Genomic DNA, 6,287 nt, shown 5'->3' on the forward strand with positions numbered 1-6,287 from the left:
TTTGCCCCGGTTGTCTTATCTGACCCAGACCACAGGAAGGCCCTCTCAAACTTGTCGATGTTTTAAAGGATGATGGGCTATATGACAATAAGATAATGGTGATTGCAGTTTTCGTGTACTTCAGTACTGTGCTGAGCAAACCAGTGTCCAATGCAACGGATGTCCGTACCGTCTGTATATGATTTTTTTAGAGCACTGCTATGGAGACGACATTCTGCAGATGATTTTTGGACGACAAGCCTACCAAGCCGTCCATGCATGGCACCAAACGGCTATCCGCCGCAGGATGAGGCGTACCCATGCATATCAATAGTTTAGTGCTAATTATGTACTCCTGAGCATAAGCGTACGTGCACCGAGGAGCTCCATATTTTTTTAGTATCTCTTCTTGCTTGATTGATCGCTTAGAGCTTAGAGCATCTTCAGCGGGTGATGCAAAATAGAGCAATTTGCTGTAAAAACAGTTTTATGCATCACCGTGGCCAAATAACCAAGTTCAAACAGGTGATGCAAAAGTATATTTTTATGGTCCCATTTTAGGTCAGACCAAAATAACACACTAGATGCAAATTTATATCACGTGCGGCCGTGCCTAAACGCAGAAAATGACCCCGAGCGTGGCCAGCCGCAGCAGGAAACTTTGGGTGCATTTAGTTACCTGCATCTTTTTTAGAGGTTGCATGAAAAAAGGGCCAGGTTGGGTAGAGCCTGGTTGAGGAGATACAATTCAAAATACGATGTTTGCATGTTGACTGGTCACCTATGTATAGGTTGCCTGCATCGTGGAAGCATTTTTTACCCGATGTTTGGTTGCATAATGCTTCGTGATTAGTAGTTAACACCTACACTGAACAGAGAGGTTAAAGTAGAATGTTCTCTGGTGGCTCCTCCTTCACCGGCTCACTGCCACTGTCACTGCCAGCACGAGGGCCTGTCATGCATGTCCATGGCGCCCCTGCATGCTCACCACTATGGCCATCCTCGCCGCCCTCCTCTTCTTTGCCCTCCTGCCACTCCTGGCCATGCTGCCCGGAGCCGCCGTGCCGATGGGGTTCACGTCCCTACAGCCCGACAACAACGGGACGTTCACCTGCGTTCCTAGTCGACCCCATGCCGAGAAACTACCTGGCGTGCCTCACCGCGGCTTCCAAGAAGCTCACCGGCTGCGGCGCAAGCAGACGCGTCGGTGTTTGGAGGAGCGAGGGCTGCTCGTCTATGATTAGTGAAACAAAAAACACACAACACCAAAGTCGTCTCAAACAGCAAGGTGAAACTACTCCTCAAAGAAAACTTCAAAAGGTTGACCGTGTGTCGTTCAGAAAAGCTTCAAATACGAACACGAAATTCAACCTATAGAGTGAACGAAACTACGACCTGATCGCCTGAATGGAATCACATATCGAGGTGGTGCATATTTTTTGTGTACAACTTATGACGAATCGTAGCATGGTTGTGTAGAAGGGATGAAGGAGATTAAAGAGGTGCTTAGAAGAAAATACTTGCTAACCAGGTACATACATGTCTTGCCAGAGCCACCCAGGTGGGCTTGAGAGCATCGCTCGGTCCTGGCTCCTTGGAAACGAACGACTTGAGCGTTTCCAGCCATACACGCCCAGATATGCTTTAAGAACACAGACGCAACAATGTTTTCATGTAACCAAAAAACCCAACACCAAAAAGATGATACATACAACGGGTCTGGTTGAGTTTTTGTGGGCAACCAAACACACCCTTTAGTACCGAAATCACCAGTTGAGGAGTACTCGTTGCAAAGATTACTCCAACTTTCCAGGTTGCGACAAGTGGCGTGCTGCATGTGCGCCACTTGTTGCAACCTGGGAGTTTTTCCTTTTTTTGTAGATCCATTTATTCAAAATGTTTTATCTCTTAAACTGTGTATCTAAATCTCGAACTGCTTTCATGGTTGGATTTCTCGCATCGAGATCTTCAAAACTAGATCTCATGTTGATAGATTTTGATGAACTTTTTTTTGCAAAAAAACAAGGCGAAAAAAATGAACGAAAAAACCGAACAGGGAGCACGCATTTTTTTCCTTTTCGAAAGAGGCACGTCCGTGCCTCTCATGAAATCACAACCGTGCATCTCGCGGAAGCAAAACCATGACTCTCGCGGAAGGAAAAAAGAGAAAACACGTTTTTTTCCGTTTTCGAGGAGGCACGGCCGTGACTCTCGTGAAAGCACAACCGTGCCTCTCGCGGAAGCAAAACCGCGACTCTCGTGAAAAAAAATCCAGAAAACGTGTTTTTTTCGTTTTCGAGAGGCACGTCCGTGACTCTCGCGAAAGCACAACCGTGCCTCTCGCGGAAGCAAAATCGTGACTCCCGTGAAAGAAAAAAAAATAGAAAACACGTTTTTTTTCGTTTTCGAGAGGCACGACCGTGACTCTCGCGAAAGCACAACCATGCCTCTCGCGGAAGCAAAACCGTGACTCTCGCGAAAGAAAAAAACAGAAAACACGTTTTTTTTCATTTCCGAGAGGCACGGCCGTAACTCTCGTGAAAGCAAAACCGTGCCTCTCGCGGAAGCAAAACCGCGACTCTCGCGAAAGGAAAAAAAAGAGAAGAAAACGTGTTTTTTTGTGCAATTTTTTTTTGAATTCTTTTTATTGAAAAGCTAAGGAAGACCGATGGGAAACCAAAACGTCAAAAAACCAAAAAAAACCAGCTAAAAAAGTCAAAAACGCGTGCGAAAAAATAAAATAAAAAATCTAGAGGAAGCGTTCAGAGCGTGACACATGGCGAATGACTGAGAGCACGCCAAGTGACGCTGATCGTTGCGAGGCTCCCGAAGTAGCGCTCGTTAACTAGTTGCTCTCCTTTAGTACGCACAACCGCACCTGCCTCTGCATCTCGCGCGTCACGCATGATTTCGGCCGTCGCCACCTCCGCCTTCTTCCTCCCGGTCTCGGCCCCGTCGCAGTTCCCTTACCTATCCCACTGCACCAGACGACCGCGGGAGCCCCACGTCAAGCCGCTATCCAGAGCGCTTTCGGCCTCGAGCTGCCTTCGACCATCTGTAATGGAGCTCCTCGCCCCACAGAAGCCACTGACAGGGACTAGTAGCTGCCGGACGACTACTGCTGCCTCGTGACGTCGCAACTGAGCCGCACTGCTTTATTGCGTCGCGTCGACGTCATGGACGACGCGACGACATTTTTTTGCCAAGAACTTCACCTGGTGGAAGTTACCAGGCCATTCCCAACGTCCATGCAACCGATTAGTCCCGACACGGCTACCACATAGTCTTCAACGCGCCGCTGGCTGGTGTGCTCCTCCTCCCACTCTAGGTGTTTACCGATTTCTATGCAAAAGTATTTTTTTTTGCTTTCTTTCATTTTTGTTGTGAACAAATGAGTAGATGGTAATTCAAACTATTGCGTTGTAGATGAGTTCATGTGATTGGTGTTCTTCCTAGAATGGTTCCTCGTCCGAAGAGGAATATGACATGACCAAAGAGGAGGACGCTGCTTTGATCTTGATGATGCACAAGAACAATAAGCCGAAGCATGGTGGTTCTGTTTACATACGTGAGGTGATTCAGAGGGATAGGCAAGAGGCGCATGCTAGATTGGAGCGCATCTACTTTGGTCCATCCCCAACATATCCAGAGCGATACTTTCGCCGCAGGTTTAGGATGTCTTCGAATTTGTTCCATCACATTGTCAATTGTGTGAAGCAACATGATCGGTACTTCGAGCAAAGGAGGAATTGTGCAGACAATCATCGACATATCACCATCCTGAAGGTGAGAACCACACTACAAATGATGGCATATGGTGTTCCGGTTGATTTCGTTGATGCTAACTTGGCAATGGAAGAGTGCACTTCAATCTTTTATGTTAAGCAATTTGCAAAGGCGGTGGTTGAGGCATTCAGGCCAGAGTATTTGAGGTCTTTTGAGATTTTGCAAGCCCAATTTGCTATTGTACAAGGACCGACTAGGTTTTAGGATCAACAGATCCCTTGATACATCATCACAGCTGAGTGATCATGCACGACATGATCACAGACAATGGGAGTGGGAAAGATTTGGATGAAACCTTCTTTGAGCTCATGGGAAACCCATGCAACCGCGTAGAAGGGAGGGCCAAATCTGATGCTTTGCCAAGGCATACCATGACATTTGCGATGCGGATACACACATAGATATTCAAAAACATATCATGGAGGAGTTGTGGAAGTGGCACAGGGAACAATGTCCCTAGTTTCATCTTCTTGTGTGATAAACAATCTATGTGATGTGTGATGAAGAATTTGTGTACTAATTTGATGTTTATGGATTGATGAACAATTTATGTGATGTGTGATGAACAATTTGTTTGTGATTCATTTGAGATGAGTTTTTTTCGCTCTTAAGTCTCTAAATTGAGAAAATCTAGTTTTCATAATTACCAATTACCATCTCTTTAACATACCACTGAACCGCTTTTTATTAACATAATGACAATGAGCCCTTAATGCAGCTGCAATTGACAGAGCATATACGCCTTAGCTAAATCATGTAATTCATAATTAGACTCATGGGATTCATGCTTGATCTCCCACGTCAAGAATACTTGAAATAAAATGCTTGGAGAGGCCCATGTGTTGTCTACTTCTGGTGACAGGGATGGCGCCTACAACCACCGTCGCCGCCAGATCCCCCTATCCCCACCCTCCCATTACCTCCATGGGCTAGCCCAGTGCCGGGCAAAGCTCCGGATGATCTCAGGCAATGGCGGGATGATCCTCCCTTTCCTCTTCCCCCTTCTTGTCCCGGTGCTAACCCAAGCAGTCACCACTACGTTCCTCGACGCCATAGGTGGGCAGTCAGATAGTGAGGTCGTGGCCGGTCTCGTGTGCGTGTGGCTTGGGTTTCCATGCCCAGAGCATGGCCTCTCCCAAGATTGGCATGTCGCCAACAGGGGGGTCACGACCATCTAGGCATGTGGCTTTGCCTCGCCATGGATTGCTGGCCTGCCGGCAAGAGCTTGTCCCTGCCTAGATATGGGGTTTTGGCAGGCTGCGCAATTGGCTCTCTGGCGAGCAATGCTGCAGCGGTGTTGGCTGCGTTCCTTGGTCATGTGGATGGAGAGGTGTGCAATTGAAAGTGCAATCATGCACTTAACATGATTTGGTGTTGATGAAACACACTTGTATGGACTAATATGGTTCGCAACTGTACCTCGGGTATTAGTGCCATATGAATTTGTTGATGAAGATGCATCACCCTCCCCCCAATTATAAGGATAAACTTGTGGATCCTTGAAGGCTTAAATGGTAGCATTTTGTTGGAAATATGCCCTAGAGGCAATAATATTGTATTATTATATTTCCATGTTCATAGTTAAGAGTTTATATTCCATGCTATAACTATTATGATCCTGGAATATGCGATTCAGTGGAAAACTCATATGCACGTCTGGAATGATAAATAGTAGAAATAAGATTCCTAGTCTCGCCTCTAAGACTATCTCAAGTGTTGTTTTTGATCACGTTTTCCGGATCTTAGGATATCGCTAAATGTAACGATAGTCCTAAAGCAACTAGAGAATATGACGTTGGAAGAATGATCATATTGAATCAACCCAAACTTGTCTTTTATACTTTGAGATGATATCATCACAAGTCAATTGATATAACACGGAGTGTTAACGTGTGTTTTAGTTCCTTAGACCATGAGAGTATCACAGTCAATTCTTACTGTACAATGAACTTTGGGGTTGCTCAAACGTCATCAGTAACTTGGTGATCATAACGACAACTTACAGGTTCATCGGTAAGTTTGACAAGGGGCTCTATAACTCGAGAGTAGAATTTACTCCTCCAACGATTTGGAGATATTCTTAGTGCTCTCCCGGTGTGATGGCATCCAACACCGTCTAGCCAGACACACGTGTCACGGGGATGCCGAAACATGTTAACGAGAAAGAAGAATAAAACCAAGAACGAGTAGACCGGTATAGTGAGCATGTGTATGATTCAAGAGTATACTGGTACATCACACCTCAGATTTTGTAAAGTATTGCAAAGCTAAGGGAACATCACATGATAACCAAAAGTTCACTCGAATGTCATTCGTGTATTCATAGTGCTCGATATGGATGTCCACGGTTCCGCTATTGGTCATTGAACAAAAGATGATTTGTTCATGTCTATGTTTTACCAAACCTACAGGGTCACAATCTTAAGGGAATCAAGATCTGCCGAGGGTTAGTGGAGTGGGAGTTATGAGAAAATATTCTCGGAATAGTTTTAGGAATATAGGGAATAATTTTGAGAGAGTTT

Source organism: Triticum dicoccoides, chromosome 7B (genome assembly GCF_002162155.2).
Source record: "Triticum dicoccoides isolate Atlit2015 ecotype Zavitan chromosome 7B, WEW_v2.0, whole genome shotgun sequence".
NCBI lineage: Eukaryota > Viridiplantae > Streptophyta > Magnoliopsida > Poales > Poaceae > Triticum > Triticum dicoccoides.